General features: G+C 40.4%; 1 protein-coding gene across 1 annotated transcript in view; it reads left to right on the top strand.

Annotated features, from left to right (window-relative positions):
* Window positions 1-1,229: 1,229 nt before the first annotated feature.
* Pak3 (p21 (RAC1) activated kinase 3) overlaps window positions 1,230-14,106 on the top strand; it is a 251,415-nt gene continuing 238,538 nt past the window's right edge. Inside the window, exon 1 of the mRNA XM_048796901.1 lies at window positions 1,230-1,455. The gene's annotated coding sequence lies outside the window, so the exon portion shown is untranslated. The remainder of the gene's footprint in view (window positions 1,456-14,106) is intronic.

The raw sequence follows: 14,106 nt of genomic DNA, 5'->3' as shown, positions 1-14,106 counted from the left end.
CCATTGAGCCACATCCTCAACCCTTTTTTATATTTCACTTAGAGACAGGATCTCACTAAGTTGCTTAGGACCTCACTAAGTTGCTGAGGCTGGCATTGAACTTTCCTTGGCCTTCCAAGCCACTGGGTTGAGATGTAATTTTGAAAAGGAACTTGGGCCTGGAAATCTGAAGACCCTGGTCTCAATACTGGATCTGCCACCTACGAGCACGTAATTTTAGGCAAATAAATTTGCCCTTGCTGAACCTTAGTTCTTTATCTGTGAAATAGGAATAATGATATTTTTCCCTGCTTAACTCACAGAGATATTGTGGTAGGAAGTTTGTCATTAGGAAGTGTTTTGTAAAATTCAAAGTATTCTGAGAATAAGGTATTAGGCACAATGAAGCAAAATGCTCAAAAGGTCAACAGTGGGAAGGATACTCTCATCATGGCCCAAAGCAAGGAGTTCACCAAGAATTGAATCACAGCAGAAAATTGTGTCTTTCCAAAAATGGTTTCTTAGTTTTAGAGGTGCAGGTGCAAACTGGGTCTCTAGTTGAATCCATGAGAATCTTTAACCCTCTCATCTCCTGGAAACCAGTCTTGGTTCTCATCTAAACCCAGTACTCCATTCCAAGAGGGAAAATAACATGAGGATTAGGTGACATTCTGACACCCAAGAAGCCAGGAGCCTGGATAATGCTGAATGGTGAGCAGATTAAAAGAGAATGGATTGTATACCACCTTGGATACAAGCACAAAGATGTAGCAACAGAAGAAGAGACAGGAGAAAAGATAGAATATAGATCATATTCAAAATTATAGACCCTCCAACTCATGAAAGTCAATTCCAGTTAGAACCGAAATTAATCTTCTGAGTAGTCCAGACAGCACCCAGCAGTGTGTGAGAGTTCATTCAATGTAATGCGATGGTGGTGGTGACTGTCCTTAGTCTCTTTCTTTTCTCCTTGACTACAGTTTTCCAGAAATGGGTGCGGATGCAAGCTACCAGTGCCCAGAAGGAAGACTGAAGGAAGGGGTGTGAGCATCTTCTCCCCCTCCCGCCCAGCACCCCCAGCCCATTCAGTCAGGCTTGGGAGCCTACAAGGGTTTCACTTCCGCCTGGCTGCAGGAACCACAAGTTCCAGACTAGGTCGGAATTGGAATAATCATAGTCAAAATACACCCAGATGCTCTCACACACCCAGGCGCGCGCGCATCCCCGGGCCAAGGGGCGCACGTGAGCCCACACCCCGCGCACCCAGCCCTGCCTCTCGCCAGAGCATCCTCAGCAGCTGCCACAGAAGCAGCCTCCTCCTTCATTTCCTCCTCCTCCTCCCACTGCCACTGCTGCTGCTATGTGATCTCCTATCCCCTCTCCTCCTCCCACCCCCGGCTCCTCCTGTCCAGCAGCTAAGGGCAGAACACTCAGCAGCAGCTCTCCCTCTCTCGGGCCGCAAAGAGGCTGGAACAGGTCTGTGCGTGGAGTGGTGTGTGTGTGTGGGTGCTTTGTTGCGGGTTGTTGGAGCGCCCGTGGCTCCAAGAGCCGCTGGGAGGGGCACCGGGTGGATGAGAAGGAGGGTAGATTATTCCTGTTTTAAGTCTTGCTTCATGAATAAATGGGAGACATAGGGTGGGAAGGCACCTCGGTCCCTTTGCCAGCTCGCCTTCCCTCTTGGTTCATGGCGAGAGAGAACTGAAGCTGCCCGGACTCCTGCCCCCGCCCATCCCTAAAGCTCTCTTTCTTTGCGCCCTCACTCCCTGCATCCACTTTCCAGAGCTGAGCTTTCTCTTGTTCTGGGAGCACAGGGATGGGGGCGGGGAGAAATGGATGGAGTCTATCCAGCGGGGCATCTGGGTGCATGGAGCTTTGTTACATATAACAAAAACCAGTCCTCACCAGCTTCCAGTTCCAAGCTAGGCTGCTGTCTGCTGGCGGAGCGGGGTGTGGGCCCGGCAGACTAGGGAAGTGAGAGAATGTGAGGGGGCACTCCCTGTGTGTGATGGGGCATATAGGAATGCAGTGGTGTGTGCCGCGGACGTGGTGCGGATTTTGTGTGGGATTCAGTGAGTGTGAGTTGGAGTGGTGTGTGTGCGTGTGTGTCTGCGCCATAGGGCTGGGCTATTCCTGGCATTATATGTCCTTGGGTCTTATTCCATGCCAAGCCAGACTGCAGCAACACGCCGGCAGGAGGATCAGGTCCAACCTGTTCTGCCCACGTTGGAAGGGTAATGATGGTTTCAAAGTGATGGAAATCCCCCCAGCTGAGGCAGTTGCTTAGTACTTTTGGGATGTGGAATTTTCAACCAGGTTGACCAAGACCTGCTGGACATCTTTATAATTCCCCCCCAAAATGTCCAACTTTCTTAGCAGGTTTTCTTTTCTCAGCCAATGAGAATCAAAGGTTCTTATAGTGATTCCTGCAGTGCCTCCTTCACCCCTTTAATTAATGGATTCTTATGTCTTCCTTACTGCAGAGAAGTTAGTGGTCTCCTAGGATGTAGCTGTGTATTTGGACAAAAAGGATCAAACTAAATACACCTATGTATTAGTCCAGAATTTGCTTTAGAAGGTTTTTTTTTTTTTCTCCTTGAATCATAAAGTGTGAAGTGGTTTGGTAATTTTGTTTTTAATTAAAGAAAGAAAAGATCAATAGATGAATAAAACTTCTAAACCTTCTCTATGACATTTTTATTTGTGATTTTAATAAAGCATTGCTTTTCAGGGTCCAAAAATATACAGTTAAAGGATATACTGACGTTTATTGCACACCTGCTATGTGCCAGTAATGATGTTAGGTACTGAAAGTATAGAAATGAATAAAACATCATCTCAACTCTCAGGGAGTGCAGTCTGGTATGCAAGATAGAGTGTGTAAACAGACAATTAGAATAGAGTGTGACAACGGATGGGCACAGTATTGTGGGAGCATTGAGGAGGGGTGCCTGGCTGGGGTGGGGATTATGCAAAGGCAGGCTACATGGGGAAGGTGACATTTGAGTTGAGTCTTCAAGAATTAATTCACCAGGTGGCTAAGTGGAGAATGGCATCCTAAGTTGAAGGAACAGCATGTATGAAGGCAGAGAGGTCATAGTTAAGTAAGACTGCAGGGAGTCTGGAAGTATTACTGTCATATTCTCAACAAACCCAGGATGAATCTCTGTGGATTGGAATGATGATTAATGGAAAATCCAAAAGGAGCCAGTAATGCAGATTGATAAGGATCAGAACACATCCCCATCTTAAGGAATGTCTAGCTCATTTATTAATATTAGTGTCTTTTGCTTTAAGTCAATCTGATATATGTGAATGGATTTGCAAGGCAAATAACTAAATGGACAGTGTTCACATGCCGAATTTGCTGCTTTACAAAAGAATTCACAATCACATCATCTTTTTTTTTTTTTAGAGAGAGAGAGAGAGAATTTTAATATTTATTTTTTAGTTTTCGGTGGACACAACATCTTTGTTTGTATGTGGTGCTGAAGATCGAACCTGGGCCGCACACATGCCAGGCGAGCGTGCTACCGCTTGAGCCACATCCCCAGCCCTGCATCATCTTAAATAACAAACTCTCTGATCTTTATAGTGAATATGTTTTTTTCCAAAAATTCATTAACACAGAATTTTTCACATAGCCAGTGGATAAAGACAGATATACCCACATTACAGGCACTTTTAAATACAACTTATCAATTTTAATGCAGGAATACCTCCTTATGCTGTGGATGTTTAATAAATATTAAGAGAAAATATGAAAATAGCAATAAATATTAAATCAATTGTAATTTTTACTGGCTGTGATCTCTTACCCATTATATTATCTATAAAATACAAATTAACCATGACAAGATCTTCAGGTACTTTTACATTTTAGGTATTTTTAGTAGTGTCACTGGTAATCAACAATAGCAGCCTGGAACATGGTGCACACCTTTAATCCCAGTTTCTCTGGAGGCTGAGGAAGGACGATCCTGAGTTCAAAGCCAGCCTCTGCAAATTAGTGAGGGCCTAAGCAACTCAATGAGACCCTGTCTCTAAATAAAATATCAAAAAAGGCTGGGGATGTGGCTCAGTGGTTAAGTTACCCTGGGTTTAACCCCCAGTACCAAAAAAACCCACCAAAACCAAACAAACAAAAAAACACAATAGCAGAAGATTTCTGTGCTGTATGTTTTGAAATGGAAACATAATGACTACTCTAATATTTATACAATTAAGCTAGAATAAGGGCACGATTAGAGTCTCCTGTTTTGTTGTGCCAGTGCTGGCTGCATAGGTTGATGAACAGGACTAGGATTGATGCTAGAGATTGATTATTTCTACCGGAAGTGCCTGGTAGGTACAAAATCATGCTAGTTAAAACTGTGAACTCTGAGAATATGGATCAGCATTTTGAACACTATCTCCCTTAAATGAAGACCAGAAATAGTCTGGGTTCTTTTTCAAAAAGAATGTCAGAAGAAGTAGTGGACTTGAATTGACTTGCTTCTTCTTCTGACCAATGCCATATGGCAGAGGAGATGATGGGGTATTTTGGTCTCATCAAGGTGCTTTATTCACTGTTGATACCCAAAGCTATCAGATAATATCTCTAAAAAAACATGCCCCACAGCTGAGGCTATATTGGAACTGATCTTTCTTCTGTCCTGACACTCAAATAAGTCCAGTGGCGAGGTCAGTGCTTCTTGATGTGTGTTCCAAAGAAGACAGAATGCTAGTAGTCACCCCTCTATGCACACACACGTGGAATTTTGTGGTTAAGTTTTGGACATTTTTGCTTAAACAAAAGCAGATTTGCTTGCTATAGAGCTTCTGAAAGCCTCCACTAGGCTAATGTATATTGTGACTCTCCAGGAGAATAAAATACAGCATTTCTCAGATATTTGTTGACAGAATCTGGTGTTTCAATGAGCATTTGGCTGGACTGGTGTTAAGAAGAATATTCTTTGGGCAATGCTGGGTGAGAGCATTCTTCACTTGGTTCAGAGGCTGTTGATATCTTGCTGGTAAACTTGGATGAGAGATAAACTTGGATGACTTACTTTACCTCTGTTGCTTTTCTTTCCTCCCCTATCTGTAAAATAAGGCTGATAATAATCATTGCTCTCACTGACTGTGATGGTGTGATGACAACTAAGATAATATTTCTGCAAGTATTTTGAGTTCCTTAGAAGAAAGGCTCTATGTAAACTCAAGGTTATTATGAAAGGGAAGTTAAGAATTAAAGCAATTATCCTGATAGTTCAGGCCCAAATCCTGTTTTTCTGCTGAGTTATTGGGCAGACTGCCTCAGTTCTCTTGTTTGCTTTGACTGCAAAGACCTATCCTCATTCAACCTTGGGTGACTCAGTTCTCTGGGCTGATTTCTTTTCACATCCTGAAAATTTCAGTGTGGCCTTTAATTTCCTGATTCAGAGTTATCATCAGTACAGACTTCAGAAAAAACTCATCAATGTGAACACACCCTGCTGACCAGAGAACCCTGGAGGTGGGAATTAAGTTGAGTGGAAAGTTGTTTATATCCTTCACAGTTATTATCTTTCAGAAGCAGTTTTAAAGGCCATCTTGGAAGCTCACTGCTTCAGGGTCCATCTCTAGTGGCCCCAGTGCTCATTCTGGGTTGGAGTCCTATTTGATGGAATCCATTTCATCAAGGCTGAAGCCATCTTTAAGGAAATAAAGAGGCAGAGGAAATGGCACTCACATGATTATTGGCCCTTCCTGGTTCTCTTGACTCCTGTAAATTCTCTCAATCTCTTTTCTTTACAAAGTGCCCTGAAAGAAGAATAGAGCTCTTGAGAATTATGGCTAATAATCATTGCAAAATAAGGCTATATGATGCTGGAAAGGGAGAGCAAAGTTGTTCTCTGTTTTGGACAACTTAGTGAAGATGTCTGCCCAGGAGGGGAATTTCATCAAATGGTACATATGCAAGTGCCTTTACAAGTTCACCTGGTGCAAAACTGTTTGGATGAGGAAATGAGGACCACAGAAGTGAAGTGAGTTGCCCAAAGTTACACAGTGACCACCTGACAGAAGTCAAATAGCTAAAATTCACATCTGCTATCTCCTAGTGCTCCTCTATTACATCTAGTTGCCTAGTTGTGTAGTGCAATGAATGTGGGTTGGCTTATTCAGTTGGACTTGGAGGTTATTTTCAGGTCTAAGCTGTGTTGGCTTCTATGTGGTGGCTTTAACAGAGGGACAGGTTTCTAGTGGAGCCCCCAAAGACCATGCTTCTTTCCTTATCCTCTCCATTGCTCTTGAGTGTATGATGCTCAGACTCAACAAGCCAATTGGACAGTTGGAAGCTCAAGGAATGGTTGTTGTGCCCTATATTCTCAGTTGGATGACTCAGTCATCCCAGTCCTTCTACCCCTTTAGTTATCTTTGTGGGCCAAGGACCCTCCTGAAAGTCTGATGAAAGCTACTGGTGTACTCCCCAAAGAAAGTCCTACACACCCTAACATGTTCATGTAATTTCAGGACTATCTAGGTCCAGAGCACCAGTGTGGCTTATTGTTCATGTTGATGCTCAGTCTAGGGTCACTTCTAGATCTTCTCTAAATACTAAAGATTCAGAGATTGAATTGTCAACCTTAACTTGGGGGGCAATTGGAAATGCTGGGGTGAAGCTTGTGCCAAACAGTCTGGGAGAGGGGTAGTTAGGGTGGAAATTCTTTAAGATGAAAGAATGAGATTGAATGCTGAACTTGAATTCAAAATTAAAAAGGAATTGAAATTTGCTAACCATGTCCAACATTATGAGAGAGAACTGGGCTGGTGTAGGTGTAGTGCCTCATGCCTATAATCTCAGCTATTTGGGAGACTGAAGCAGGAGAATCACAAGTTCAAGAACAGCCTGGGCAAATTAGTGAGACCCTGTATAAAAATAAGAATATAGAAAGGGCTGGCGATTGTAGCTCAGTGGTAGAGCATCCCTGGGTTCAACTCCCAGTAATACAAAAGAAAAGAGACAGATATGTGTGTTTGGGGGACAGAAAGGGGGAGAAGTCATGGCAGGATAAAAAGGAGGAGATTTGAGAGGATGAGCAAGGGGGTCTGACCAGAAAGCCTATCCATCATGCCATATCTGAATGAAAGGAAAATACTTTCCTAAGGAATTAGGAACCCTTCTTTTCTCCAGTTTTTCTTTCCCTAGTTCAACCTCTAAATAGCAAAAGCTCATTGTTTGGGGTATTGGAAGTTGTCTTAGATGCTGGAACACTGTGTCCTTGGAAAGGACATCTTTAGAGACTGAAATGGGAGCTGGACATTGTGGGGGAGTGTCACAGTATGCCTTACGTCTTATTTCAAAAAAGCATTTTTATTATCAAAAAGAACACATGCTCATTTGTGCCTGTAAAAATAGAGATGAAGTAGACTATTCCTGGCTTCTCCAACGGAGATTCCCTACCATGTTTGCAGTTTGGTATGTATCATTTCATTCATGTTTTTATGAATATTTGTGTATGTATTAATGTGCATAAAATAATCAGGATGTGACCATGTACTACATACTGTTCTCCAACATGTTTTTTACTAAACCATGTTCCAAAATGTTTTGTCTTTTCAGTATATATCTAGCTATTTTCTTCCTTTTAATAACTATAAAGTATTCCATTATATGGCTGTTTTACATAATTTTTTAATCCAACCTTTATTAAAGTTTTCTATAATTTCTGATTTTTATATTATTAAATATTGGTACAGTGTTTTTCCTTGTACATGCATCTCAGCTTATTGTTTCAAGTGTTTTTTTTTTTTTTGGTGTGTGTGTGTGTGTGTGTGTCTGTGTGTGGTGCTGGGGATTGAACCCAGGGCCTTGTGCATGTGAGGCAAGCATTCTGCCAACTGAGCCAAATCCCCAGCCCCTGAAGTATTTTTGTCATATAAATCTATGGTGGTAAAATTGCTAGTTTAAACAGTTTGGTTTATACATCTCTGATTTTAACAGAGCCTGCCAAAGTGGCCCCTGAGAAGGCTATAGAAATTTACATTTGTACCAACAAAGGCCATTTCTTCATGCTGTTCCTCACCAACTTCAGATATTTTAGATACTTTTAATCTTTGACAATGAGAAGACTGAAAAATGTCCTCCCTTTTCTTTGCCATTCTTTTTATCTGTTTATTAGCGTCTGTATTTCTTCTGTGTGGCCTGTTTTTCTTTTTTAGTTGTTCTTTCTTATTTTGATAACAGAAATCTCTTTATGCATTTTGGATAGTAACATATATCTAATATCTATGTTGCAAAAGTATTAAACAGTTTATTGTTTGTCTTTTAACTCTGTCTTTTACTGTACAATGACAGTTATGATTTTTTAAAAATCACAATTGTCAATCTGTTCCTTTGTGAGCACACAATGTCACAATCGAAAATCCTTGTGCTATGTTATATGTACTTGGCTTGTTATTTCTTTAAGATAAATTTGTTCATTTAACGTTTTTTCTGGATGTTGCCAAAATGCTTTTTAAATGTTTCCACCAATTTATGCCCTATCACAGTGTATGAAAGCACATTTTGGCCCTCCAGTTGATATCTTCTGATAATTTAGGTTGGGGTTCTAAATCAAGTACCAGGCAGGAGTTCATATTAGACATTGTGAAAATTTGGAAGCAGAAATTCCTAACTGTACATAGAACACATGTAATACATATTTCACCTTCAATTATTTAAATAAACATGCCTTTAAATTCATTTCCAACTAGAACTGTGTCAAAAGCATTTTCCCACATCAAATCCCTATAAATTCACTGTGAAATGAATAACCATTTAGGGTCATCTCTGCTGGCAGCAGCCAAAGCAGTAAGCAATGACAAATTAACTTTAGAACTCCACCTTTTCTTAAGAAACTTGGAGAAAGCTACTGTTGCACCTTCACTCACGTGTGAGGTTAGCAAGATTGGTTCTAGAGTTTTCTGGAGGCTGAATATTGAATAGAAATCAACTTTTAACTTGGATTCCTGCAATGAAGACAAGTTTGAGATCCTCCCGTGAGAAATGATGCTAACAGAAATAAACAGTGATGTCACTCTCTGCACAGGGAATAGTGGCTAACAGGTACAGGTGTAGCTTTTCTCTTCATTCTGCCTGGGCTTGCTTCTTCTTCTTCTTTTTTTTGTGTGCCAGCATTCAGAAATGGTCAAAGGGCTTTTGGTGTTTGCTTTAGGCTAAAGGTAGGATCTATAGATCAGGAGAAGATGGAAAATCAAGAGTGAATGGTTTATGTGTTCAGGAATATCTTTTATGTGAAGAGCACAGTAGCAACCTTAAAATCCCTTGGGGTTGACAGAGCAATGGGAAAGCATGAAAGAATGGTGACAGTTTTTGCTTGCTCATTTTGCAGATAGAGAGCACATCTGAAAAGGAGAAATGCTCTGAGTTGAACATTGAGGGGAAAGGCTCCTGACATAATCCACTAACATTTGCTAATTAACCATTACCTAGCAACTTCTCTCCTGAAGGGATGGATAGGGGTGACTTTCTAGTGAAAGTGAAGCTTTCTAATTTGATAGATTTAAAAATGCCCTTTGTATTTACCTACCATTCACCTTTCTAGTGTGGTACTGGTACAACCCACCCCTGGAATGCTTCTCAGCTGTATGAAGATGGGTTGGTTATTGTTCCCAAAGGAATGATTTGGATTACTTAAAACTATTGACAATTATGAGTTGTGGTTTCCCACTTACCTCAAAATCTTGATATTTGGCAAATGGCTTTAGAATGTATCTAATATATAATTTTTTTTTTCTTTTAAGATTTTGGACTAGAGTAAGAATAGTTCACTGGGGAACTGATGGCTAGATAATATTAATAATCATTAATCTTTGCTTCCTTAAAAGTGCTTTTAATTGTTAAGCTAATGAATGTCCTGTTTAAGGAAAATGTCCTGTTTTCTTCAGTGCTAAATTATTTAAAACTAAAACGTGATAGCCACAAATGATTTCTACGTGTAAATCATATGATACATTTCTCCTTTATGGTGATTACAAGAGGAAAGATATTTTAAAAATATGCTAGGTACTTTCAGTAGAATTGAGAAATGGTGTGTGTGTGTGTGTGTGTGTGAGAGAGAGAGAGAGAGAGAGAGAGAGAGAGAGAGAGAGAGAGAGAGTGTGTTTTCATAATGAATTATTCTGTGAAGATAAAGCTGCTTTTTAATGCTGAATAGAACCAGGAAAGGACATCTGTTTCTATACTTAATCCAAAAGGAAAATCTCAGTAGCAAAGAGACAAAGATTGTTGGCAAATGGATCTTACACTGAATTGCAAGGCAGAAGAAGGCTCAGGTTCTGGTCCTGGTTTTGCTCAACATTAGCTGTGTGAAGTTAAACAAGAGCTTAAATGTCTCTGAGCTTCGGATTCCTCACACATAAAATGAGAGCAATAATTAGGAAGAGTCATCTATATTGTAGTTCTTCCATTTTAAAAAAAATGCTATTTCCAAAGTAAAAGCTTACTTTATGACAGAATCATTTGGGTGCACTTTTCAAAAATATGTAGGAGATTTCACTTCAACCAAACTAAATCTGAAAATCCAACAGCAGAAATCTACTTGTTAGCTAGCTTCTTAGGTGACTCTAGAGAAGACTGTAACTCCCATCTGAGGTAACTTTCAGAAGGCAAGATCTCCTGGGCTCTCTGACCTGAGGGAATGAAACCATTTTCCAAAGTGGGGAGGTCCTGGCCTCTCTGTTGCTGTATCTTAAAAATCTATGAAATGACACTTGAAGAGACTGGTTTTGATCTAATTTCCTGGGGCTGGTTTATACAGAGGTAAGTGAAGAGCAGAGTGTTCTTTTTAATGACAGCAAGTTTGGAGGAACAAACTGACTGATAATGAGCATATTTTATGGTTTTTGGAACAAAACCTTCAGTAGAGGCATTACTGAGAAAGGACAAAGCAATATCCAGGACTCTTAGATCCTCTCAGCCTAACCCTCTCCTTTGACCCTCATTTCAAGTTTCTATTTCCTTTTTTGATTTGTAAAACTTTAGTTATATTTCCCTTCATTAATCTCTAACCCTTTATGCCCTAACCTCCTGCAATCTCCATCACATTCTAAATAACTTTTCCCCACTAATCATCCCCTGGTCACACCACTGATTTCATTTGCTTCAGTCTTAGGCACCTTCTCAGTATCATCCTCTCTTCTAAATGCCAAAAGGAAAGGAGACAGCACCAAGGGTACCCCTTTGTACTACTGATTTCCTTGTGTTCCGGTTCTCAGCCCTTCACTTCATTACAGGAGGAGTTGGAACTTGGGAAATGTTTCTCCAAGGCAAATTTCAGAGACAGGGAGTCTTGCTTTTTATACCTCGCTACCATTTATTGAGCATTTGCTGTGTACCAGGTACTGCTCGACTCTCTGCCTATCTTCACAAAAATGCTAGGTCGATGTTATTAGCATTACTATTTTATAGAGGAGGAGAAGGGGCTCACAGCAGCCAAGTGACTCGCACAAGTTCTCTCAGATGGTGAGTGGCAAAGTGAGTCTATCTGGTCCTGGGGTCTGAATGATTAAACAGTGTTCTGCTATTAAAGGCTCCCCATGGTTATAAGGCTGAGGTACACCAAAGGGGGATGTGTGAAGCAACACATTTTCTTGGGTGTGGCCAGTTTGAGCCCTGTAGGAATATTAAACTACTGGAAAAGAAAGGAAGGTGATGGCTGGGGTTGTGGCTTAGTGGTAGAGCGCTTGCCTAGCATGTGTGAGGCACTGGGTTCGATTCTCAGCATTGCAAAGAAGAAAGAAGGAAGGAAAGAAGGAAGGAAAACATTGCAAAGAAGGAAAGAAAACATATTTTAAAAAAATAAAGGAAGGTGGGTTAATTTTAATAGTAGCCCAGTGTTGCCAGAGTTATTATGTATCATTTTAGGAGTGGGACTAGGAGACTGGGTTTATGCCTTGAGAATTGATAACTGAATAAGCATGCAAATATTGGCAGTGAAAAGTAAATTCCTGTGATTCCTCCTGTGACCATTATTAATTTCAGAGATCTTGGGAATGTGAAACATACTTTTGTTTTAGCCTACTACTCCCATCAGGTTGCTGATGCCAAAGGTCTAAATCACCTCTTGGAGATAGTGACTTTCTGGATAGTCTCAATGAATGGGTGACTGGGATAAGGGGAATCAGCCAAGAGGAGGGCTCATGATAGGGTGAACAACACTCTGGTTGGCTTTGGATTCTTGGGTTTCCCATTTGCTTGAGTCCTTCCTCATTCTCATTATCAAACTTGCAGCATGAAGTCAGGGGTATCTGGAATCTACCTGTACACTCATTGAACTAGAGTTGATATGACTCAAATTCATAAGTACAGCAAAATCACGCACTGTGATGTCCAGAGTATACCCATGGGGCTGAGTCCATGCATAAATCCTAACCGAATGCCCCATTTGAAGGAGGACCAAATTTTCCCTTTGACTGTAGTGCAGTTCGACACTTCTACACAAAAACAGATCATTTGCTTTCTTTTCTTCTTAGCTCTGTCCTGAAAGATCTTGTAAATTGGTCATAATTTCTCTTAAAATCCCTTCAAGCTGAACTCGGTGGCACACACCTGTAATCTCAGCAATTTGGGAGGCTGAGGCAGGAGGATTACAAATTCAAAGCCAGCCTCAGCAGCTTAGTGAGTCCCTAAGTAACTTCTGAGAATGTGTCTCAAAATAAAACATAAAAGGACTGGGGGTATGACTCAATGGTTAAGCACCCCTGGGTTTAATCCCCAGTACCAAAAAGATAAATCCCCTTCCAGTTGGAGCCTTCAGAGTAGGACTCTCTATCATCTCCTCATTTACAAATCTGTCAGTCAGTAGGTATGAAGAAACCAAGGTCTTGTGAGGCATCAGTCATTTGTTCAGTGTCTAAATGCTGACACGTCACACTGCCTCTCAAGTCTCTTCTTCCATCTTCAATGATCTTTGTTGTCCCTTCTCCATTTGAGATAGTGGAGCAATCAAATCATTTAAAAACAAATTACTTTGGGCTGAGGCTGTGGCTCAGTGGTAGAGCCCTTGCCTCACATGTGTGAGGCACTGAGTTCAATTCTCAGCACCACAAATAAATAAATAAAATAAAGGTCCATTGACAACTAAAGAATATTAAAAAATGGCTTTGAAAAAGTGGTCCAATATATAGATGCTCCTTGACTGACAATGGAGTTATTACCTCATAAGCCCATTGTAAATTAAAAATATTATTTTTTAAAATATATATATAGTTATTGATAGACACAATATCTTTATTTTGTTTATTTATTTTTATGTGGTGCTGAGGATCGAACCCAGTGCCTCACATGTGCGAGGCAGGCGCTCTGCCACTGAGCTACAGCCCCAGCCCCAATTAAAAATATTATGAGTCAACAATGTATTTAATACTCATAATATACCAAGTATAATAGGTTAGCCTAGCCTACCGTAAACGTGGTTAGAACACCTATATTAACCTACAGTTGGGCAAAATCATCTTAACAAAAGTCCATATTATAATAAAATGTTGAGTGTCTCATATAAATTATTGAATACCTCCATCTAAAACTTACTGGCAACTGAGGTCTTAATTATTTTCACTTGGTGATTTCATGACTGACTGGGTGCTGGAGTTTGTGGTGAGAGAATCCTGCCACATTTGCTAGCCTAGGGAAAGATTCAAATTCAAAATTGTGGGTATAGTTCCTATTGAATGTGTGTGCATTTAGCACCATTGTGAAATTGAACTATGTTAGTCAAACCATGGTAAGTAGGAGACAATCTGTATATGAATGGGGATGTCTTCAGGTTTTCCCTTGTGAAAAAGCTGTTTTTGAGGAAAAGAGAAGGTAGTGTAAAGGTGAAAAGGAACATTTGCTTAAGTTTCAATTCCTACTCTTTTCTACTAGCCATGTCGTCTTGGAAAGTTTCTTAATCACACAATTGCCTTTGCTTGATGAAATGCAAAGAGTAGTAACAATATCTACATCATAGAGTTGTGGTAAGAAATCAAAGAGTTCATATATGTGTGCCCTATAGATAGTGCTCATTCATGTACTGCCATTTATGTTAGCAGCTATATTTTAACTTATATTATGAATACTGAAACAACCATGGAAATGTTTGAGTCCTGGCTCAGGCACTTTGG

This window comes from Marmota marmota, unplaced genomic scaffold (assembly GCF_001458135.2).
Source record: "Marmota marmota marmota unplaced genomic scaffold, marMar, whole genome shotgun sequence".
Lineage (NCBI taxonomy): Eukaryota > Metazoa > Chordata > Mammalia > Rodentia > Sciuridae > Marmota > Marmota marmota.
The sequence above is the reverse complement of the archived record's forward strand: the minus strand, read 5'-3'. Positions and strand labels throughout refer to the sequence as shown.